General features: G+C 34.5%; 1 long non-coding RNA gene across 2 annotated transcripts in view; it reads left to right on the top strand.

Annotated features, from left to right (window-relative positions):
• The first annotated feature begins 442 nt into the window (after positions 1-442).
• The window catches only part of LOC140608391 (uncharacterized), a 149,976-nt gene continuing 124,478 nt past the window's right edge, over positions 443-25,940 (top strand). Inside the window, exons 1-3 of one of the 2 annotated variants that reach the window (XR_012010408.1) lie at positions 443-857; positions 1,819-2,114; positions 17,405-17,600. This is a non-coding gene — a long non-coding RNA (uncharacterized lncRNA). Of the gene's footprint in view, positions 858-1,818; positions 2,115-17,404; positions 17,601-25,940 lie in introns of those variants that run through there. The other variant, XR_012010409.1, reaches the window with a different exon arrangement.

Genomic DNA, 25,940 nt, shown 5'->3' on the forward strand with positions numbered 1-25,940 from the left:
GTACTTACCACACAAAACATGTCAACACCCCAGCTGTCATCTCCACACGGATTCGCACAGTCGTGACAGGAGAGGCCCCCGGGGTGGATGGATTCCACTCGGCAGGAGGCAGGGGCCGACCCTGAGGCCGGGCGGGACCCGGGAGGCTGTAGGTTGGCAGCCTGTGCCGGTCTTCTTTGCTCTCTTGCGGACCTTTGACCCCCACCCCCCCCCGCAGTGCGCGCAGTTTTGGGGCCACTGGCGGGTTGCCCACACCTAGGTGAGCCCCAGGGCGAGGCGCAGCAGCCTCGTGACTCTGACCCATGACGGTGTGAGCCAAACGCCTCTCCGAGACCTGCAATCAAAGAAGAGGCGTTGGGCGCAGCCTCGCCCGGCGCGAGGGAGCACGTTTCTCTTCCCAGGACCACTTGCGGTTCCCATAGATCGCTGGAGATCCCGCGAGATCAGGCCTCTTCTGGGAAGCGTAGCTGTCGCTGCAGCTCCGGGAGCCTGATGCTGCCTTTCTCTGAGCCTTCTCCGAGGCCCAGGGCTCATGCCGCCGCCTCTGCCGTCAGGGCCAGCGCTTCAAAATCGATGGCTCAACTCAGATATTTGAAATGAACTCTCCTTCTGGAAGTCACACCGGAGGCCCTGTCAACTCGTGACCTCAACTGATAGAGGTCACACTGGAGAGACCCTAACTATTGAAAACACAGCTTTCTTTTCAGGGTGACCGGGTGCAAGGCCGGGACTATCCTTTTTGTATACGAGACCAAGTGTTCATTTTTTCCTTGATGGAAACATGATGACTTGCTTCTTAACTTGAGTTTGCAGAGAAATATTTAGATAAACCCCGTCGTGGATCATCAAACCCTCAGGTAACCGGAAAGGTCTTTCCAAAATGAGGCCCCTCTTTGGCTACTTAGACAATCTTCCTGGAAAGAAAAACAAATCTATTATTCATGTGCATCTTACAGGGAGTTATTCCTATAATAAAAGTCATCCAATTTTAAAAGTTTGATGGACTTTTTCCATTTAGATGAAATTTTCAACAGAAGTACTTGAGCACCAGAAGTATTAAAGTCAGCTTCAACTTCTTTTTTTTTTTTTTTTTTTTTTTTTAGCTTCAACTTCTTATACAGGATTATTATGGATGAAGGAATTGCCCTAAACTTAACCTTTATTTTTTAACATTTTTTTTTTTTTATTCATTCATTCATTCATGAGAGACCGAGACACAGGCAGAGAGAGAGGCAGGCTCAATGCAGGGAGCCCGACGTGGGACTTGATCCAGGGTCCAGGATCAAGCCCTGGGCTGAAGGCGGCGCTAAACCCCTGAGCCACCCGGGCTGCCCTAAACTTAACCTTTTAGGTTAAAACCATGACAGAGTCCATGCAGTTGCTAAAACAACCTTCTCAATGTGGATTAGTACTTTGGGAAAGGTGGGAAAGTAGGTACAGAAATTTAATGAGAAAGTCACATAGCTTTTTAAGGTAGACTTGGTGCTTTATGAGATTTGTTCAGTTTATTTTGTTGAGGACATTACGGGATGGTTAAGTTTTGTACTTAAATTGGCTTCATCCTGCAACTTGGAGACCTGTTGACAGTAGCCTTAATTAAATGTTGTATGACACAATTTAAACAGATATGGTCACAGTCTCCGTAGGATAGATTAATCAGAATCATTGACCAAGTGGCATGAGACAGTATGTCACTCATGTTTCATGTTTAGTTATTTCTTGTAAGCAAGACATTAATTTGCCTTCTTTAAAAAATTTCTTTTCAATCCATCTCATTTTTTTCCAGTTCATCTTCTTTTTTTAAATTTTCTTTTTAAGATTTTATTTATTCATGAGAGACACAGAGAGAGAGAGAGGCAGAGACACAGACAGAAGGAGAAGCAGGCTCCATGCAGGGAGCCCAACGTGGGACTCGATCCCGGGTCTCCCGGATCAGGCCACAGGTGGAAGGCAGCGCTAAACTGCTGAGCCACCCGGCTGTCCCCCAGTTCATCTTCTTAAAGATGTTTGCACAGTGCACAACCTTGGAAGATACAGTGTCTCCTTTCAGAGGAAAAGACAAGTATGCTTACCTTCCAGTATGATGAAGATGACATCCTCCTTTGGAGAAGAGGGTAAGCATACTTAATATCCATTAAGAGAGCCAGTTTTCCTAAGTTCAGTATTCCTTTTTTTTTTTTTTTTTTAAGATTCCATTTATTTATATTTATTCATGAGAGACACACACAGAGAGAGAGGCAGAGACACAGGCAGAGGGAGAAGCAGGCTCCATGCAGGAAGCCTGACGCGGGACTCCATCCCGGAACTCCAGGATCATGCCCTGGGCCAAGGCAGGGGCCAAATCGCTGAGCCACCCAGGGATCCCTAAGTTCAGTGTTCCTTTCCTGTAACACAGTCCATTTTATTTACTGGCATCCAACTGTGCCCATCCTCACTGACCAACCAGGAGTTGGGGGCAAAGTCAACTGATGTGAATATGTCCATGCTTATGTTGCTTTCTATGCCATGAATAATAAAGTCCTTGGCCTCAGACCAGGAGTTTCATGTCTTCAGGTGGCATCCATGAAAATGTGGTAGACTAACATATTAGTTTGCAAGTAAGGTAAAATATGAGGCTTTTCACAACTCTTGGCATGCTGGAGTCATTTATAGGCTACCTATTTATCTTGAAAAGTAATATAATTAAACTGTCCCTTTACTAAATATTCAAATACGTAGTTCATGCTGATAAGCTCTTACAACTATGTATGAATATGTGTGTGTAAATATTTAAAGATTGGTTGGATTTTCAGACTATGAGTTATAAAGTTACAGAATGATTTCAGAATCCTAGGCCCATCAGTCAGCAATAACAAAAAAGCATGCTTCACCCTTAAATGGTGACACAATAGCTACCTCGTTAAGACCAAATGTTAATAATAATCTCTAATCTTTCCCCAGGCTACTTCATTTAATATTTGAAGCTTTCTCTAGTTAAAAGAACTTGGTGAAATTCCCAAGAAAGGGATAAAGTTGGTATTTATACACTTTATTAAAATGAAGGTCAGGTTTTCAGCCAGTCAAAGATTCATTAGGAGCAGGCTACTGGCCCCTGGAAACCTTCACTGCCTCAGATCCATTATAGAGCTGATTAGGAGCAGGAACTTCATATAATAAGTCCCATTACCCCCATCTGCAGTACTCCTCCTTCACCTCCCCACAATCCGTACATTTTATTTCATAGAAATTGTCATTTTTCTTGGTTGTCTGCCAATTTGCTCCTGCAATGAAAATGTTCCAAATTAAATGCCACTACCAGGACAAGATGCCTATGTAAAAGATAGTGACTGTAGACTCTGTCTAGGAGTTGGACATCAAAGCTCATAACAAAGATTTCTATTTCTAGGATTATAGTGATTAAATCATCTTAGATGTAGCAAGTGTGAAAGATAATTTTAGCCCTTTAGGTGTTCTGGAAGGGAAAAGGGTAGAGGATGGGAGGGAGGTGTTTTGTTGACAAACTTTCATTTGTTCTAATATTTCCTGGAAGCACAAGAAACACCAACATACGCAATAGTTCTCTTGTGTTTTTAGGATTAAAGATGAAAGGTGACTTTCATATATGTTTCTATAGTGTCCTGTCCAACATCTAATCCAAAGAAAACCCTTTATTATACTATAATTATTTATTTACTTATTTATTTGCTGTACTTGATAGTAATTGGCTTGGAGGCAATTTGTCTTTTTTGCATTTTTTAAAAGATTTTATTTGTTTATTCATGAGAGAGAGAGAGAGAGAGAGGCAGAGACACAGGCAGAAGGAAAAGCAGGCTCCATGCAGGGAACCCGACGTGGGACTCCATCCCAGGTCTCCAGGATCACGCCCCGGGCTGAAAGCGGCACTAAACCGCTGAGCCCCTGGGGCTGCCCTATTTTTGCATTTTCATATAAATTTCAAGAGTTTGATTTATAACATCTGGAAACTCGAGAAGTGGTTTTTAAGTGAATGAAGTTTTGATTTTAGAGAACTATAACTTGTTTTGTTCCTTGATTACATTGACATTGTAGAGTTTCTGTCCATGAGACTAGATCAGATAGAGAAGAATGCTATAGGACAAAATGAAGGAAGACTCTCAGTAGCCATATTTAGTTAGAACCCCAGAAGATTTGCTATGGATACAAAAAGTTATAATCAAAGAGAAAGACTGAGAACAAAAACCAGAAAAAAAAAAAAAAAAAGCAACCAATCAACTAATCAAAATAACAAAAACCCTATAGGCTTTCCCACTCTATCTACAAGTTTAAACCCGAGAGCCACAGGAATCAAAATTTAAACTGAATGAAGAAACATATTCAATCATATTTGAGATAAGAGAGAATGAAAATGATACAAAACAGCTAATACTTGTTGAGGACTCAAGATTTGAATGTGCATAAACACAGAAATATCCCTGCCTTTTTAGAGAAGGCTTTAAGGGAGATTCTGTAAAATGGACACAATTAGCATGTCAGTGCCTACCACTGAGCTAAGCCAAAGAATAGTAAATAATCATGGCTTCACCCAGCACATTCAGCAGAACAGACTGATCTTTCCTTTGTTCTTTACAAAGAAAATGAGGTTTGAGGGGAACATTAAGAATATAAAGCAACTCAAGGTAAAGAAAATATCAGTTAAAACAGTTGTTTTTAGTAATTAAACATAGTTTATTTAAAACGGACATTAAGTTATAAGCAATGCTAGAAACAAAAAAAAAATTTTCTTCTGGAATTTCACCTATACACATTAAACCTTTTCCCTCTTAAAACCAGCATCTCATTCTCTTTACTTATTTTTCATCTTTTTGTTTCTCTATAATTCAGTGCACTTATTGACCTAATTTTCCGTTTACTAGTTTTTACTAGTTCTTACTAGTTTTCCCCCCTTGTGTCTGCTATTAAACACACATCTATTGAGATTTTTATTTCAAAGTATTTCTCAGTTCTAGAATGTGCATTTGGTTGTGTAGCATAGATTCCAGTTTACTGAAGAAAATCTCAAACTAGTCATTTATATCCTTGAAGATAGTAAACAGTCATGTTAAAAATCAATGAATCTAGGTATACTCGAGGACTTAAGACCATACTATCTCTCTCCAAAGCAGATGTATCTTTGCTCTCTGATAGGCATCTTAGAATTCTAGCAATACTGAATCAATCTAATGTACAAATTAAACCACAAATTAAAAAGATTTAAAACTTAGCCTTAGTTCCTGAAAAGCTGGTTCATTTCTTGTTCACTGTCACCTCCAGAGTATAACTTCTCAGGGTTAAAATTGCAATCCTCTGAATATGCCTGTGAGGTGGGAGGAGAGGGAACAGCAGGGAGTCATAAGAGTGGAAGTTTTTAAGTGTTTCTTTGGCAATTCCTCCTAACCTTTGTTAATATTATTATCAACATCAGTCACATAAATTAATTTTATTGGATCATCTGAAGGCAGGGGTTACAAATTTCACCTGTTATTAGTCTCAAGTTCCAGCACAATGTGTACATCACTTTTTTGCTCATAACAATTTGATGAATGCCTATTAGATACAAATCTTTTAATATCTTTTTAATATGGGAATTTACAGCTAGTCATAAGTATCTCCTTTGAAAAAGGGTTAACAATTACTTGGAAAATAAGGAAAGATCATGAGGGCTTGTTTCCAAATATTTATTCTTACAAATTCACATAATGTTTAATAGATTCTTGATAATTAATTTTACTTGAGAGGAAAGGGTAAAATGAGGAAGTAGCTTATGAGAAAACTATTCGTATCAATGTAATCCAGTGCTTCCAGTTATCACATTTTATTACTTCAGATCTTCAAAAGGCTAGACTTATTTTCCAAATTCATAAAAAATTAAGTTGCTTTTGATAGGATCCTTCAGTGCAGGTACTAAAGGTTTTAATTAGAATGGAAATTACTTTAGAAATTAAATTGTAACAATGAACCAAAGTCTTTAAAATTAACTGGAAGCAAGTGTTTATTGCTTTTAGAGACCTTTACATCACAGCAAATGCATAGTAACTAATTGGCTATCTTAAAACTGTAATTATTGTTTTCTGCTGAAATCATCTTCATTAAAGTAATCTTCAAAAGAGGAAAAATATCCATGGTATCCAGTATATTTTTTATACTACAATATAATAGAAGCAGTCAAACATTACCCTTCTTCTTTTTCTTTCTTCATCTAATCTCTAGAGTAAATTTGATAATTAACATTTCCTTGCGTGTCTTCATACTACTTCTATGTCAGATTTTTTTTTTTTTTCAAGAAATTGAACTGGGGTGCCTGAGTGGCTCATTGGGTTAAGCATCTGACTCTTGATTTCAGCCTAGATCATGATCTCTGGATAGAGCCACGTGTCCATGTCTGTGCTCAATGGGGAGTCAGCTGGAGATTCTCTCTCTCCCTCTGTTCTTCCTCATGTTCGCACTCTGTGTCACATAGATAATTCTTTAAAAAAAATTGTATTTTGCAGAATACTTATCATTCCCAAGTGTACTTGGATTGTTGTTGCATTCAACACGATGTTTTTGGAATTTATCTATTGATATACTTTGTATATTACTTAAATTCTGTATAGATTTACTGCAAAATATATACTTTTTAGTCCATTTTCCTATTGTACTAAATTATTTGCAACTTTTGTTTCAATAAACAATGCTCCAGTGATCACATTTGCATACATTGGTTTGGGCAGGTGAATGGAAGTTTCTCTAGGGTCTTTATTTAAGTAGATATAGTGGTTCATCTTCTTTCAGTGTTATGAACCTCCAGTTTCTTCTCCAAATAATGTGTACAAATTCTGAATTCCACTAGGCATATCTCAAATACTTAGATTTTTTGCACATTTTAAAGAGAGCTAAATACTTGAAGTATGTAAAATGATTTCTCAAGGTTTTTATTCGCCTTTAACCTATTCTTGAATGAAAGTAAGCATCTTTTCATATAAAACTTTCTTTTAGGGCAGCCCGGGTGGCTCAGCGGTTTAGCGCCGCCTTCAGCCCAGGGCCTGACCCTGGAGACCTGGGATTGAGTCCCACGTTGGGCTCCCTGCATTGAGCCTGCTTCTCCCTCTGCCTGTGTCTCTGTCTCTCTCTCTCTCTGTGTGTCTCTCGTGAATAAATAAATAAAATCTTAAAAAAAAAAAAAAAAAACTTCCTCTTAGGTGAATCTTCTATTCATTTCCTTTATTCATTAATATCTTTGTTTTTTTTTTCTTTTATTTTTTGATTGTATTAATATGTGGCAAAATTGTTCCATTTCAAGGTCTATAATTTTACTTTCCTTGTGACATTTTTGTAAAAAAAAATGTTAAAAGTATTATGTTTAATCCATTCTTATCTCAATAAGTTGTGTTTTCCTCTATACTTTTATTTGGGACATAAAGTAGTCTTCTATATTTCTTACCAGTTTCAAAGAATTGATCTTTATATTTAAGGCTGTTAGTTTCCATTTGTATAGGGCATATATCTATTTTTTTCCATAAAAATACTTGATTGTACCACTATCATATTTTAAATACTCCAGTCTTTCTCCACGAATTTGAAAGGACTCTCTTTGGTACATTCATTGGTTCATACTTTGTAGTAGATTGCATTGGAAAATATTTGGGACAGTCATGTTGTTTTAGTCGTCCCACACAATTGTTCTGTCTCAATTTCATAAAAGGAAAAGAATCTTTAATCTTTACCTTCCTAAAAGTTCTCCCTCAAAGTCATCTTCTTTTCTCATTTTACTCATCAGGACTCCTTTAATAATGTGTAAAATATCAGGGATAGAAACCATGCATAACTTTTCACTATTCTGATGTGAAAGCTTATAAAGTGTCATTATTAAGTATTATAACTAATCTACTTTTTAAAAACTTATTTTATTCTGGTAAGAACACTTTACTTAAGACCTATCCCATTAATAGTTTAAGTGTACACTATAGTCAACAATAGGTACAATGTTGTTCAGCAGATCTCTAGGGTTAATTTATCTTGCTTAAACTGAAATTTTATGTCCATTGTTAATTCTCCATTTCCTCTTGACCTCATTCCCTGGAAACCGCCATCTCACTCTTTTATGGATTTGACTATTTTAATAAGCTTATATCAATGAAATCATGCAATGTTTGTTGTTATGTAGACTGGCTTATTTTAATGTTCTCAATGATATCATATATTACAGAATTTATTTTTTAGGGCTGAAAACTATTCTATTGTATGTATGTATACATAGCACATTTTTTTTTTTTTTTATCCATTCATCTGTTGATGAGCAGTCAGGTTGTTTCCGCATCTTGACTATTGTGAATATAGTTCACTATATTCAGTGAACATAGGTACACAAATATATCTTGGAGATCTAGATTTCAATTCTTTTGGGTAAATAATCAGAAGTGGGATTGCTGGAACATATGATAGTTCCATTTTTAATCTTTAAAGGAATCCCCATACTATTTTTCATAGTGGCTGCACCATTTTACATTCCCACCAGTAGCATTTGAGGTTTCCAGTTTCTCCACATTCTAGCTAACACTTAGGGTCTTTTGTTGTTGTTTTTAGGCATCTTGACAAATTTAAGGTGATATCTCATTGTGGTTTTGATTTTCATTTCCCTAGGGATTAGTGATATTGAGTACTTTTTAATATATCTTTTGGCCATTTATATGTCTTCTTTGGAAAAATGTCTATCTAAATCCTTAGCTTATTTTTTTAAATCAGCTTATTAAATTTTTTGTGCTACTGGGCTGTAGGAGTTCCTTACATTTTGGAGATTAACCTCTTACTGTTTTTGATGTTTTTGATAATCTGGCAGGTGAAGCAATTCTCTTTTATCCTTTGTATCCTGAGAGATTTTTTTTTTTCCCCTAAAATTTAAGCTCCAAGACAGAAGGAAGATTTTCTTTTATTTTACCATGTATAGTACCTAAAATTTTGACTTCTTGATATAAAGTTGACCTATACTATTTAGAGGTTGATTAATTAAATATCCTTTAAATTGTATTTAATGTTTTTCTCATCTATTAAGATAATCATACATTTTTCTCCTTTCTTCTATTAAATTTCTCTTTTAAGGAATTTCCTTTTTTAAATTGTTGAACCATCTTCAATATGAATTACTAAAATACATTATGTGTGTGTATTAGTATTTTATTTAGCATTTTTTGCATTGTATTTGATTATTTGATTAGATTGGTTTGTGTTTCATTTTCTTAAAAGTGTCCATATTGAGTTTTAGTTATAAACATTTATAGTAGTCCAAAAGAAAAAAATGAGTGTGTTCATTTATATGAGATTGGAATTATCTTTTCTCTGGGTTTAGCTGGGACTATTAATGGTCCCCTAATATGCATTCTCTCCCTTTTCTCAGCAATATACTTTTACCTGGGTAAATGACCACTCAGGGTTAAGACAGAATTTCCTAATCTCTCCTATGGCTAAGTGTGGCTATGTGCCTGAAGTCTGGCCATGGGGTATGAACAGAAGTAGCCTTTTCTGGCATATTTCTTTTAATAGTAACTGAAGACTCTACTCCCCTGCCCTTTCTTTCGTTATGCTGCTTTGAATGTGGATGTGATGGCTACAACTCCATCCTGATGTGTAGAGACTGCCATATCCTGGTAGATGAATTAGTAAAAAGCTATAAAGCATTATGGATCTTTAATGACTGAATATTGCCCTACCAAACCTGAAATGACCACAGTTGGAATTTTATGTCAGCCTTTATCTTGCTTAAGATTCTGTATCTAGGGAATTGGTTCCATGCCGCCAAGTATAATAACCCAAATAACCTGGAAATGAAGAGCTGTGTGTGACAAAACCTAAAACAGATATGCACAGATATACATACAGATTTTTTTAAATGGTGTTGTCTTGGTAGTTACACTATTGGAGGTAGAAAACTGATGATTCTTGTTGATCTAAGATAAAAGATTTGGTAAATTTGACTCATATTATCAGAAGCAAATTTGAAGCCACCAAGTTCTTTAACATGGGGAATAATAAAATAAAATATTCAGAATATTAGTATTTGCTGTTTGCTTCTTTGTAGTTTTAGCAAAGCTCCCCAAAAGAAACAAGTTTATGTGAGAAATAACTAGTGTGCAAAGCAAGCAACCATGAAAGGGAATACATTTCTTCTTAAAATGACAATGTCTGCCTGAGGTCTGAAAACTAAGATAATTGAGAACACTATAATTTACAGTCTTAAAATGTTTGAAAATCCAACAGCTTATGATTCTCTCAATTAATTAGTTTTAAGAAATATCTTTGTAGCAGCAGCATTAACAGGATATTAAAATTAAGTAGTACCATACAAAAGATTAAGAGATGGCTGGCAGATTCAGGAATAATAATATAGGCATCCAGGGAGCCGGTAGTTCCATTTATACTCTAAATAGACTCCATTAAGTTGAGTAAGATAGGCAGAGTTTAGATGCTTAAAACCAATGTCTAGTCAATGTTATTCCCCATAATTAATAGGCAAGAAGCAGATAAACTCAAAACCAGTTATGCTATTGAGAAGCTTGTACTACTAAAAAAAGCACACATCCATTCTGTAAAAACCCTGTGTGCCTTCTTAAATACTTGGGCCTTCAGATTGTACTAGCTTATGTAGGATTCACAGGCTGTATGATCCCCCATATGGGCATTGTGTCTATAACCAAAGAGGATGATCCACAAGGCTATTTGATGGACTAATGTTGAAAATCAGTCCACCATTTTGCTTCCAATTATACCTTGTCACAAAGACAACCAGTCCTTTGCTACAGAATGAGGAACTATAAAAATCATGAGGTGTTAATAGCAGAGATGTGCCAACATGTGAAAAGCTATCTTGACCAGAAATCATCCTCTGCTATTCTGCTATTGTTTACCAGAGACTTCTCCATTTTCCTATATTCTATCATCTAAGAGAGGGGGAAGCCTTTATAATTCAGTATTTAACTGAGTCTTATATTTGTAGCAAGGATGATCTATAGCATAGACTTAAAACATGCTTTGAACTGTATGAAAAGTTTTAAGACGTGTGGCTTCGAGGATGTTTAGGAGGAATGGGATCATCCATTCATTCATATATAAATGGTAGTTGAATTTTAAATGACAAAATATTATTTATCCATAAATATATATAAATATAATCATCATTAACATGATAAAGAAAGGTGAATGAAAGGGAATGTTGTTGAAAAACAAATTATACCTTTAAGAAGATAATACAAGAGAAGTAGAAGATTGAATAAAAGTATATATAAATATTAAAGTAGCCAGAAAGATTCATCATTGTAGAGTCTTATAAGAAATTGTTCAAGAAGGAGATGTTATTTGTTTTTATGTTCAACATAACACATAGCACAGAACACATGCTAGGCAGAGTTAAAACTTTGAACAAAAATGAAGGGTTAGGAGTTTTTAAAGATCCAGTCTTGGTATATTATATTTATCTCATAATAAAAATATATCTTAGTTTTATATGAAGTTAGAGTCTTTTAAAAAGTGTCACCAAGTATAAGAGTAGTAAAAAAGCATATAAGTCTCTATAAGTCTATTGACTTCTTAATGAGTTGATAGGAGAAAATAATCATCATAATTTAAGCGTTCCTCATTAAAATTTTCCATGTCTACATTTACTCTTATGATCTCTCGATCATAAAAGACTTATTTTATTTATTCATAGATCATCTTAGCATTACTGGTTCCTCTTGCTGCAATTCTCCAGTGGGTAACATGATGTAGGCGGATGTCCTTGGATTGATAGTAATGCTTGCACCACAAAAGATGAAGTTAAGAGACATAGAGGTTAAATAGAGCAGCTGTCCGAACTACCATTCTTTAACCAGAGAGAAACAAAAAGACTTTATTCTCTAAGTTAAACACACATCTAGGGAGGGATGGAGAGAGTCTTTATCCTGGAATATAAACAAATGACTCTGAGAGAAAGTCACATGTAGGTCTCTTATGTTAGTATATAAGCAAATGTCATGTCTGACATTCAATAATAAAGCCTGGACCTTGCAGAAATTTGAAAAATTTTATGGCCAAACAGAACTCATTCAGTTACAAAATTGCAGGAAGTCTGATAAATTCTGTTTAAATACAATTAATATTTAACTGTGAAAAGAGAAATGAAATTCATTTGAACCAGAAATAAATGAAGGTAGGATTAATAATGTTAGAAAATGGAGACATCATTGAAACATGAATATGAGACTCTATAGGAAACAAAATAAAGGTTGCTGGAAGGAAAGTGGGTGGAGGATCAGGAAACTGGGTGATAGGCATTGAGGAAGGCACATTATATAATGAGTAGTGGGTGTTATATGGAACTGATGATTAACTGAACTCTATATCTGAAACTAATGATAGGTTCTTTGTTAAATAATTGAACTTAAATAAGATTAAAAAAAAAGAAACTTAGAGTAGAAGAGGACTCTAGTATATTCACATGTAAAATACCCTCTAGGATGATGTGTTAGCCAAGGTCAATTAGTGAGTGAGAAAGAATTCCTCTTACTTAGGAATTGAGGGACAGTTGGATTAATTTGTTGCATTGGAAAACAAAATCCATTGATAACAAGTAGAGAGAAATGTTGAGTATTGTTTTGTTATTACTGAAATTAATTGAGTCTAGTTTTAACAAAAAAAAAGATGTTTATTTGCAGTCATCTAACAGAGCAAGTCAGACTATTATTTGTATTATTTTATTGTCAGGTAGATTGATTCAGTCTAATTAAATTAGCAAAGTAGAAAGAGCATATCTAGCCTCTGAGAGGTATGTTCTAATCTATTTCCCTATACTATAAACATCTTAGGTGATAGAATAATCTACTCAAGATCAGTACACGTTCACTGAGGGAAACAGAAATCACTCTAGGTATTTTGAGTAAGAAGAGATTTTGTAGCTAATTGGATAATAATAAAATCATTATATCTGTAAGAGCAGCCAAAACTGAGTCTCTAGGATGAGTCCTGGAAAATAAGAATGACACACTCTCCTAAGAATTTACTACCTATGAGACTGTGATGCAAGTCACGAGGTCAAGAACATAGACCTTTAGCTACAATTTCAAAGCTAGAATCAAAAATCTTTGCTTCTGTTGCTATTATAATTGCCTCTCAGCATCCAATTTTGAACTGGAACTCTGTAGAAAAACTTCCCCATCAGTTTACTTACAGAAGAAAAGAAGCTGAAAAAGTACAGAAGATAATTTGTTTCATTTTATTCCAAATCTTATGAGAGTTCATCTAAGAGGTACACATTGATTTTCATCTAGAATGCTAGTTACAGAGTTTAGCATTCAGTTTTTAATAGCTTTTGTGCTATGTGAAGACACATTAGAAAATTATTGAATAAGAGATCTGCAAAATTTAATTACCCACTGCAATGTAAATGTCATAAAGGCAAGGAATGCATATTTTGCTCATTCCATATCTTTATCCTTAAGAACACTAATTCATAGTAGGCAAATATTTGTTGAATTAGTGCTTATTTTGTTGAATAACCAATGTTTAGTAAATTATATATATAGTAAATTATATAAGTATTGTTACTTTTTACCAAATTTTTACTTTCTCATAATACATAGCAAATACACACACACAACACATACATACAATTTTAAAACCAAATTGAGAATATCATCCTATTATCTATGTTAATGTTTTTACTATTCATTTAATATCCATGATGTCTCAAAACTGATTTCTCATATCCTTTATGTTCCTAGTCCCTTTATCAAATTCTTTCCCTTCCATTGAAACAATGTCCCTTAAACCTTTAATATGACCTTTCCACTGCTAGATTCTCTTTTAAGTGAAGAGAATTCATCTCTCCTTCTAAATTCTTCAGATGTCTCATAATCTACTTCTACTCCTTATACCTACAATTTCCAATACTCCGCTTCTCATGATGCATTGTTATCTCAGATCACCAGTGAGGCTCTTACATGCAGCCTATCACTGAGTCTTGACATTTCATTAGAGTGATACTGATCAGCTAGCCTGTGCTCTAGAAACAGGTACCATATGGTTGTAGCCTTCCATTGTCCTATCATTAGGAGTTGACAGTGCATTAAGGGAAGAATTCATAGTTCAAAGTCTACCTTTCTATTAAATATGATTTGCAATACATGGTGTAATGTGGATTCTTTCATCTTATATCTTCAATGTAGTAATTTTAGACTAAAACGTCTTCACTATTTTAGAGTGGTTCTTCAGATACCTAAGTGCTCCAGAAAGTTCAAAAGAAGCAACCAAGCCATATTTCTATTTTTCTGATCCCAGGAAGCCATCTATATGCCATTGAATTTTGAAATGCAAACTCTCTAGTAGAAATTTTATTAGGGAGCATGCCTTTGGGGAATAAGTGTATAATCGCAAAAAGGCAGCAGATCTGGGCAGATGAAGCTGGGCTGCAATATACTCTGGATAAAGAACTCATACAATCCCATGGAGAATTCTGATGACAAAACAATCCTGCCACATTTACAGAGAGGAGCAAATATATATCTATTTTGCAGCCTTTATTTGCTTTGGTGTAGTTTTCTATAACCCCAAAAATGCATCTTTGTTAATTGATGCATCCACTTGAGTTGCTTTTCAGGTTTTTTCTTTTTTGTTTTCCCAGTTTTCATATTTAAGGTTATGTAATGGATACTGTTACATGCCACCTACATTTCTATTCAAAAGTGAAAGATTTAATTTCCTAGTTGCTGAGGCTGTTAACAGGCAACTTTCAGTTTTTAGGCCTCTTTATAAATTGCTTTTGGGTTGCCTCAGTGGCTCAGTCAGTTAAGCAGGTGCCTTCAGCTCAGGTCATGATCCAGTGGGATCCAGTCCCCATGCCCTGCTCAGTGGGGAGTCTGCTTCTCCCTCTCTCTCTGCCCCTCCTGTCACTGGTGGTCTTTCTCTTTCTCACTCTCTATCAAATAAATAAATAATATCATAAATACATACATACATACATACATACATACATACATACATACATAAATAGCCTTTAATTAGAAAGAGTTATCTCACCCACTTTCCTTGGATGTGCTATCTCTAATGACTGTTTAGTGAGAGAATCTGAAGACTTACCTTCTTTGTTCCAATGTAGGATACCTGTGAAGAGCCATCTGCATTTCAGAGCTCCCTTTGGAGTCTTCTCAGACCATTGTGAAACTAAATCATAACACTACTTCTCTTTTTCCCCCACCTCCTCTCCCCATTTTCCACAGATGTTTATCCTAAGATAAATATCTTCCTAATAAATGTCCACCATAATAATCTCTGCCTCTGAGTTTGTTTTCCAGGAAATTCAACCTACAAAAGATAAATGTTTTCAGATTTGAGAAGCTCCTATAATTTGGCATATAGTGCTAAATAGAAGTAGTTAGTAAATAATTACGTGAAAGGATTGTAACACTGAAAATAGAACTTCAAAACAAAACCCTGTGACGAAAAGCTGACAAGATCATGCAGACTAAAATCACCAGAAATTCTGAGAAGAAGAAAATTATTGAAGGCTGTCATATTCAAAGAGATTTTTATGGAAAAGTAATATTGAGCTCAGCCTTGATAAGTGGACAGAATTTTGATAGATGAAAGGAATGAAGAGCATTCCAGGCAAGGTGTACATTGCTAAAATGAACAGTGAGGCTGGTGAATTTCTGGTATTCATTATCCATCAATCTGAGAATGACTTGGTGGTACTTGGAAAGGTGGCAATCAAATAGCTCTTATTCAGTTGTTTTAAAGTATACTTTTATGATTTTTTTTCCCTGAAAAGCCCTTAAGTTGATTGTGTCTCTTATCACAGTTTCTATGAAATCTTTAGATTTAATGAGCTTATTACTGGTTTAAGTAAGCTGCCACTGGAGAGCTGTCAACCTAAAATAATCTCACATGTTCTCATTTGGAGAACTCTCCCAGGAAATGGATGATCAAGGAAATGATTACCCTTAAAATAAAAGTGTTTAGTGAAAATCTAAAGAGAGAGTGTGTCCATACTCAGACTAGACTATGTCTTGAACATAGCTAAATATATTCAGATTGACATTACAACATGGATAACATGCAGAATCAGTTTTGACATACTCTTTATATATCAAGCTTCAGTATTTTAGAGTTCACATTTCCAAATGAAAATTAATGAAGCTATGTCCTGTCTTCAGGTACAGAAAGGGGGATCTAATGGGGCAATTCAATATTTGACATTTACTTATTCTTCTTCCACTAGTTAAATAATTGTTTCAAGATGTATAAAACAATAGTCCCTATTTTTATCTTCTGTTTATTTTAGGACGTTTATAAAAAAACAGAAACTTTTGGGCAGTCCCAGTGGCCCAGTGGTTTAGCGCGGCCTTCGGCCCAGGGTGTAATCCTGGGGACCTGGGATCGAGTCCCACGTCAGGCTCCCTGCATGGGGCCTGCTTCTCCTTCTGCCTGTGTCTCTGCCTCTCTCTCTGTGTGTGTCTCTCATGAATAAATAAATAAAATCTTTAAAAAAAAAAGTATACAGTTTAAAAAAAACAGAAACTTTTAATAGGTAATAGTGGCTCACTATGGTTGACAGAGAAAAACAGACTTCTGTGACATAGATAAGACTTTTTTATATAATACTTTAAGATCCAATTCATTTACTCAGTGTTTCTTTTGAACAAATAGCTAAAGCACAGCAGCCATAATACAGTTAAACCATGGTCCAGAATAAGTCATTACCACCTCATCTATTGCCAGCCAAGTGTATTCAAAGAATTAAGACAATCTTATCCAGAGACTACAAGGGAAAGAATGGCAGCCATTTCCACTACATTCTTTGTCAACTCCACTGAAATAGGCTTCTGCCTTTTTAGTTTCTGGTCTGTGAATGAGGTTAAGTATTAGACAGTTTTATTCCATATTATCTAATTTACTAACTGAGAGACCGCTTCAGAACTCCTGTATACCTTTGTCAAATGCATAAATCTAATCCTTAGCTACTTTATGTAGAAATTTTAATTCAATTAAAATCAATGCAATACAATAAATAGTAATAAGTATTCACAGTGTGAATACTATTTGCACAGCATTCTCTAGATATCATAGAGGGCAAAAAAAAGTGAAAATAAATGGAACTTACATTAATTAGAGAAGCATTCTAAAATCCACTTACATGATTCCATAATCTAGGCTTTCTGAAATAGAGAAAAACACTAAGTTTGTATTGGTCTACTTCTATGAAAGTATGTTGAAAATTGCCTTAGATGGATACTTATTTAAGACAAAAACCATCTTTTTTTTTTTTTTTAAGGTAAGCCTTAATAATGTGGGGGAAAATACATGTAGCAATAGAAACAACACTTGGCACAAACTCCAGTAGGCTGTATTACTTACTGTTTATATCAACACAGAGTTAAATACTCTTATTATTTCTATTTCACAGGTGAAAAAACTCCAAGAATACAGGATAAATAACTTTCTCAAGATAGTAGAGCAAATAAGTATCAGAGTTGGGATTCAAACCTAGTTGCCCCAGCTCCTGATTCCATGTTGTTAACCTCTACTCTGTGTTGTCTTTTTAATGCCTCTATAGCAACACAACATAAATAAAGCTGTAATATTAAGAAGGAAAGCTATAATTTTTTTTTCGCCGCCGCCGCCTCCTGGAAAGCTATAAATATTTTTTAAATGTTATTCTTTTGGTATTACACATAATGTGTTTAAATCTATTTAGCTAGATGTAGGTACTTCAAATTATTAATTTTTAATAATAATGTTTAGTAGTATGTGTATATTATAAATTATTTGGTAAGAGAATCAGGAGTCTATAAAATAATAAAGAAAAAAATTTAAATGAGCCCATCCATTTATAGTCTATCTCAAGGGATTAAGTGATTTATCATAAACCATAAGCTATAGTGCTGGTTAGTAGAAGCATGGACCGATACTAGGTCTCATCTGTCATAATCCAGTGGTTTTTTTGTTTTCTGTAGTGTTCCTATAATATATCAATAGAAATCCAGAATCCTATTCCCATATGTGTAAATAGGCATTTAATAATGCTTGTGGTGATGAAGAAATGATATGTTTATTGTTTCATGTGTTCTCTAATTTGTTTCTTGGAAATCTGTCTCACTGTTGGAATTTTAAAGAAATTCTGAATACAAATTACTGCTACTGATGGCTTATTTTCCACTCGAATGGGTTATATTGATATGCTCAAGAAATGGGGCATCACTATGGAAATATGAGAACAATTTTGATTATCTTGGCATAGAGGCCATTAATCTTTTATATTAACATAAATCAAGTAACTGTGTGGTTGGGTATTGTGAAACTTATTGTTTCAGGAATACAGTGATTTCTAAACTATTAGAAAATTCCCAGAAATTAACATAAGATCATTATCACTTGTGTATGTGTTCAGAATAAAAACTTTCCTGAAATATCCTAATATTAGCCTCACTTAGAAAAACATAAAGCATGTCTACATTTTCAAAATGAATTTAGATAGGTTTTCTCCTATCTAAAATTAGCTTATACAAACCCCCTTGGTAAAATATTTTGTGTTTTTTGACAAACTTAGAGTTCTCTTACCCCTAATTAAAATTCCAAATACGACTTTTGAAATATGATTTTTTAATATATGTGCATTTTTGATATATCCATTTTATCTTCATTCAATCTATAAATTCTAATGTATTATGTAATATACCACAATGCCACTTTTATTAGAATTAGACTTTTTTTTTTTAATTTTCAAAGGCAAAATTATGGCCTGTCCTCAATTCTTTTAAATATCATTCCTGGTCTTGCATATAAGCTTTTTTCATTTTCCTTTTCTAGTCATGCTCTAGAAAATATCTGTCATATTCCTCATGTTGTCTAAAATAGCTAGAGGCTATTGTATTTATACTTACATTTTAACTGAGAAAGAAATGTTGGCTTACCTTTTAATTTAATAACAAAAATTCTTTCTTATCCAAGTCAGAGATCCATATGCATATTTGAGTTTGGTAGATGAGCATTATTTTTTAAATTGCAGGTCATAGAAGCACTTTTGGTTAGTTTCATTTCTGACAATTGATAAAAAGCAGTGGTAGAAAACAAGCGCTGTGGGATTTTTTAAAGATGGTAACTGATGTCTCAAATTAAACTTCATGTCAAAATATCCTTCAAGAGGATAATAGATGACACCTGATCTGCAAGTTACTGCTCAGCAATCTGTTTCACAGTGAAGTACAGTTCTCTTGGTCCCTTTCTAAAGTTGATCTTGGATATATGAATAACATTTACAAATATCCCTAAACTAGATTGAATATAATTTCCTTCTCCTCTCTTAAATATTGTATATTCTTACAAGATCAGTTCTCTTTCATAGAACAACAGAATAATTGTAAAAAATCTTTTTTGAAATGTATAACACTTCTACAACCTAACTTTTTAAACATTTCTAACATAAAAATCTATATATTTATACATGTATAGTACATTCAAGATTATTATGTAATAGCATATGAAGAAGGAGACTCTTTCATCTGTCATTAACAATAAGTGTATTTTTTTCTTTTTGTAGGATTTTATTTTGTTTTCCTCTAAAGATGATGGTCTTTTAAAATGAGATTTAAATTTTTTATTAAATTTTTCTATGTATACTGACTTTTCCATCTGTAATATAGTGAAACATCACTTTCTCAAAATTACTATTGTTGAAAATTGTTCTCCATATGATTTCTAAACAAATATACTTTCTTAAATATAATGCAGTTTTAGTTATAATAGTTGTAGCTCATAAAGTCTTGCCAACTTTAACACTTAATATTTTCTAAATAGTTTTTTCTTCCAAGGTTTGGTATATGAGTTATTTAGCTTGTTGTACTTTAAAGATGGTTTTCCTTATCATTCTGAGGTCTTAAGAATCCCTTAAATATTTCATATGCATTTGTCACTGTGAGGTTATGAGTCTATAAAGAGCCTGTGAAGGCTCCTTGGACTTAAGTGTTCTAAAACAGCTTGTTTGCTTGTTTGTTTTTTAGTTCAAACTTATGTTCATCTTTATTTTAACCTCCCCTTGCATATCAAAGGCAACTTACAATCAGTTTCCAAAAATAAATTTACCTTGCATCTTTAGCTACAACTGCTTTTTCTCTTTCATAAATTAACCACTGTGCAAACATTTGTAGCCCTCACCAACAATCCATGTATTCAACTGCATTTCCCAAGCTCCTTGCTTTAGTGCTGATTCTATAAGACTAGATTTTGGCCCATTTGATTTGGATAGGAGTAATTAATGTCACTCACAGGCATGGCTCTTAAAAATCATTCCATGAAGTCATCTGTCTGTACTTCACCTTTCACCTGCTAGAGAGATCTTGGAAGCAACTTATTCCAGAAAACATAGCTAGAAGAAAAAAAAAAAAAAAGAATAGCCTACCTTAAACTTTATATTAGTGACAACCTTTTTGGGGAAATAAAAAACTAAGAATAGAATTAGGTCTTATTTCATTTGTGACTGGTAGCATTACTTACCTTAAAACATAAATTGGTATTGAAAGACAGGTACACTTCTATAAAAACCCTAAAAATATTTGTTATTTAATTAGGAATGAGATCACAAGGAGCCATTAAATCAATATCAGGCACTGGAAAGACCGTGGTATATGCTGTGTACTGACAAACTGCACAAAGCGAAAACTGCAATCACTTGTGAGGCAAGACACATGGTTACTTTAGCTTTAGAGGAAATGTTTCAAAGACATGTTAGTAGTGTTTTACTTATTATTGGCTATACTTTGCAAGGTTTAGGAGATAGAAATGAACTAGTCTGTAAACAAATGCAAAAACAAAAATAACATTACATAAATTCAGAACTTTGCAGATTTGAAAAACTTGACTGCTTTTTGGTAGACTTTTTAAAAAATATTTTCAATAATAAGGGTCCAATAAAATTTTCCAGTTAGAAGAAGTGACAGAAGTCAAAGAAGATATAGTAAGGTATAATCTTCCTATGTAAGACTCATGGGTTCAGGGTAGCCATGTCAGATTTGGTGAGAAATATGAAGATATGAAAGGAAGCAATCAAATGGATTTGAAAATCATATCAAGAAGAAAAACGTTGAGAACAATTACTTGTGCAAAGAACTGACTAGAAGTGAATAAATCAAAAGCCCATTAAAGAATTATGTTACCAAAGAAACAATGAGCAGAGACTAAAAAATACTTTTAAATCTTTGAGCTATAAATGAACTTTCAGGCCGCTAAACACGAGACAAAGATCAGCTTCAAAGTCAGATTAGTCAAGGAAAGCATGTTTTCCAGCATCATTTCAGATAAGTGCAAGTGGGATAATGACAAAGGAAAAATTTCTGAGAGTTGAGTCAAGGACGACAGGGAAGGGACCCCTGGATGGCTCAGTGGTTGGGCGCGTCTGTCTTGACTCAGGGCATGATCCTGGAGTACCGGGATCGAGTCCCACGTCGGGCTTCCTGCATGGAGCCTGCTTCTCCCTTTGCCTGTGTTTCTGCCTCTCTCTTTCTGTGTATCTCATGAATAAATAAATAAAATCTTTTTTTTTTTAAATAAAATCTTAAAAAAAAAAAAGGACAAAGGGGAAACCTGACAGTACGATTTCTGTAAGAGAAAAGAATCAGGATCTCAAGAAAATTTGACTGCAAGTCTGTTGTTTTGCTTTGGTTTGGTTTTGGTTTCAGATCACAATTTCCAGTGAAAAAATAAGGTTTAATTAATTTTTAGGCTTTTATTTGGTTTTATTGAACCAATATTCTATTTATCCCCACAACTCTCTGAAATCTATAAGAGAGTAGCCATAATTATTTTATGAAGAAAATACAAAATATTATATCTCATCCTGGACAACTTTCAGGAAAAATCCACTAAATCATGAGTTATGTGCCTCACCAGAATCACATTTTTGAAAAATATAGTCCTAATTTTTTTAAGTAGAAGCTAAGTTATATATATTAATATGAATTGAATACCTGTTTCTAATGACAACAGGGATGAGAAAATGAACTAAAAGCTATTTAAAAGGTTTTTGTCAGAAGACCAAACTTTTTTTTTTTTTCCAACCAGTTATGAGGTAGTATTCTATATTGGTGTAGTGAGAATGACACTATAATTTTTGGGAAGTGCAAATAAAGAAGAATTCTTATTCAAGCTCACTCTGATTTTATTCTGCTTCCCCATGAAATTAGCTACGAATACCAATCGTTGTTGCATCCAAATATGGTGAGATGACTCAGAAGACATCCCTTGATACACCAGGTTCATGTTAAAATTGAAAGTAAATCTGTCAGAACTGTATAGTAGACACCTGTTTTCTTACAGACACAATACATTTTCACTATTACTGCATAGGTGTACAGACATTTTTGAAGGCCTTGAGAATGCAGTTAATGGTGAAAATTTGACATAATTTGATTCTTAAAGAAAGACTATCAAAAGTTGACTTTCTTCATACAAAGGTATGCCATCTTGGAGGAAATGAGATCTAAAGATATTCTAAATAAAACCTGTCACAATTTCCTCTGTGGCTAGAGGAGTAGGAATAAAAAATAGATTCAGCACTGTAGAGCCATCTAGAGGCCAGTAGAAGCAGCAGAAGACACAATGTCCTCTACACTGCTTCTTTGTCACAGATGGTACAGGCTTTGAGTTAACCTTATAAATCACATGACTTTTCAGGGAATGAATAGATACACTTGATTGTTCCTTTGCATCTTAATCAGGATCCATTTATAATGCACTTCTCAGAAGCACATCTGTACCATACTGAAAATAGTCACAGGGGAAGTGGTCATCTGCTGCAACATTCTCTGGTATCACATAATAGTTTGCTTAATATTATGGAGACAAAAGCTATGGGTATAGAGTAATAATTTGTTGTAATTTGTGGGTAGAGATACATTTTTGAAAAAAATATTTCTTCACATAAAAATATATTTAGGTTTCTCTTCAGATAATTCCTATATCCAGGGATTAAGTTGATTTCAAAGTTGGTAGAAATGAAGAAATTTCCCTAACTTGCTTATTTTATAAGTAGTTATTAAATCCAATAGTTATGTAATTCCATCACTAAGCAATGATCCCAGTCATTCATTGAACAAATTGATTCATTGATTGATTTAGTGCCTGTCATATACTAGGCATCATTCCAGGTGCTACAGTATTATAAATGAATAATATAGACAGAATTCTTGCCTACAACGTGGTAATGAAGCCAGACTAAGTTACATTAGTATTATGGAGAAAAATACAGTCATGTATGAGTATAAATATGCTTTGCAGTGGGTTGGGGCACGTACCGTTTTATTTAGAGTAGTCAAGGAAGCATTTGTCTTTAAGAGAGTATGTGAGCAGAGACACAGAGGATGAGAAAGAGGCTGGTGGATTAGATATTTGGGGGAAGAGAATTCTAGGCAGACGGAATGACAAGTACAAAGGCTCTGAGGGATGAATGTGTTCAGAGGTCAAAGAGCAGAAACATTTGTACAACTGGAGCAGAATGAGTAAGGTAGGGTTGAGGCTGTTGAGTATGTGCTAGAAGGAAGTAAACTTGGAAAAATGGCAAATGTAAAGAGTATACCGTTCTTGTAGGCTGTGGTGAAAGCTTTGCTCATGATGGGAAACTACAGAAGCTATTTGAACATAGAACCAATACAATCTGATTTAGGTTTTAAAATAATTTCTCTAGCTGCTTTTTGAGAATAACCTAGAGACTAAGAGTGTGGACAAGAACCTAGAAAACAGTTATAAAACTATTAAATAATTCAGGTTAAAGATGACAGTGGCTTGGACCAGGACTTTGGCAGGGCAAGTAGTAAGACATCAGATTCTGGATGTGTTGTGATATGTAGTCATAATTTTCTTGGTAATATGAATATATACTCTTTGAAAAATGTTTTTAGAATTATATTACTTTATTTATAAAGAAAAGGTACATCTCTACATTCTAAATTTCCCAGAAAAAATGGGGAATTAGGGAGGTTATGTCATCTGTGGAAGGAAGAACATATAACATAGGAGCGCAGTGACTACTCCAGAACCAGTGGTTCATTCAAGGTAGAATATGCAAGTAGATAGAGGTAATATGTTGTGTGACCAGAGGCCTTCAATCTGAAGTATTGATGAATAAATTTACATTTCTCTCACTACATAGAAAGTTATTTCATTAAAAATATCCGATAATAGTTTGTGATTGTTCGTCATTCATTTCTGGGTCATTTGTATATTATAACTTCTAAGTAGTATAATAATTTGATTTCATTGTTTTTCAGAAGTGCATTCCCAGTCATTCTAATTTAACAGGAATTATATTTGGGAGATTCATTAATTCACCCATACTTCTAAAACCTCACAAAGCTGTGGTACTTTGAATTGCATAATCTAGGTTCCCTTATATCTGTGTGTACAGAATGTCAGAGATCAGTGATTGTGGAGGCAGTTTTTGACTCAGAACACACTGATGCCTTAGAAATCACAAGAGATTCATAGATCCTTTGTTTTTTGTTTTTTTACAGTTGCCATATATAAGGGAGTTTCTGATTCTTAACAAAAACTTGCCCGAAAAATCTCAAGAGATGGACAGAACTCGGGACATTATAGTAGGCAGAACAAGTAGTGATGTAGGCATTTATTTAGAAAAGGCCTATACCACTGATTAATCATACTAATTCTGTGTTTCAGAGAAACAAAGCTTGAAGTAATACTCAAATAAAATAATCAGCATGGCTACAGTAAAAATAAAGTTTGGTCTTCAGCTAAATGGTATTGGACTTAATACTAGAAGCTAGGCTTCTCACATGCTAATCAAATAAGTATAGCTGTATCAGCACAATCTCTGAAATTAGTCTCATTGGACAATATTGCTATTCGAGATAATGACTCAGACTTATATCTAGGATATTAACATTACTTCCACCAAGATGTGTTAATTATAAGGTTAGGGTGATTGTTTGTTATATGAAGAGCAGAGCATTTCAAGAGAATTATCAAAACTTTTCTTCACTAAGAGTAGGTGATAGCTGTTGATTTGTTTTAGTCATATTATGAACTGGTATGAAGAAGGTGCTACCTCTTATTAGATTGATTCTTAGCCCCATGTTATAATTGTGGTACTTGCGATTATATGTTTCATATGATGTAGGAGTTTCTAAAACCTTGTTGTATTTTCAATCATGGCTTCTTCATACTGATCTCAGAGAATTTCAGTTCTTTCATCCTTTATATGGCCTAACCCACTTCTTTGCCTGGTTTGGCAGCTGGCTTACTGAAAAATGTCATCCAGTCAGTCTCAGGGGAATATACGAAGTATTGCCTTGTCTCTAATACTTTTTACCACATCATGTAGAACAGAAATTCCAAGAGTTTACCTAAACTTTCCTAAGAACTTTTACATTTTTCATCCTTGGCTTCAGAGCAGTTAGGAGACAGTACAAAAGCAGCCAATAATAATGTGACTTGGCAATTTCAAGATAAGCACCCTACGTGTGTCCAGGTGAAATGCCACCAGTTGCTATAACACATACCATATAAGGGGACTATTTGTTTGTGGTAAAATTGAGCAAAACTGGAGATTTCCCAGGCTCAGATCATATGCAGAATGAGGGTAGGGGATGGGAACATAGAAGCTGAAATTATTCAGACATCAATCAAGGTCTCTAGAGGAAGGATGAATTTAAAAAAATAAAGTGCTTCAAATCAGGAATGACCAAAGGTAAAGACTTAATCTGAGAACAAGAATTAAATAGACAAATCAAGTTCAATTTGAGGAACTTTTGATATTGCAAAAGGTACAAATAAGCAGAAACAAAATTACTAGAAGCTACTTACTAGAAGTCAAAGTACTGTTCCAGACACTTGATTCATTTGGTGTGCAGGCATTTCTTTTGGACAATTTCAAATATCCTCAGACAAACTTCTGATGAAGGATACTCAGTTGAGATTGCTTTACAATGTGC

This window comes from Canis lupus, chromosome 17 (assembly GCF_048164855.1).
Source record: "Canis lupus baileyi chromosome 17, mCanLup2.hap1, whole genome shotgun sequence".
Taxonomy (NCBI): Eukaryota; Metazoa; Chordata; class Mammalia; order Carnivora; family Canidae; genus Canis; species Canis lupus.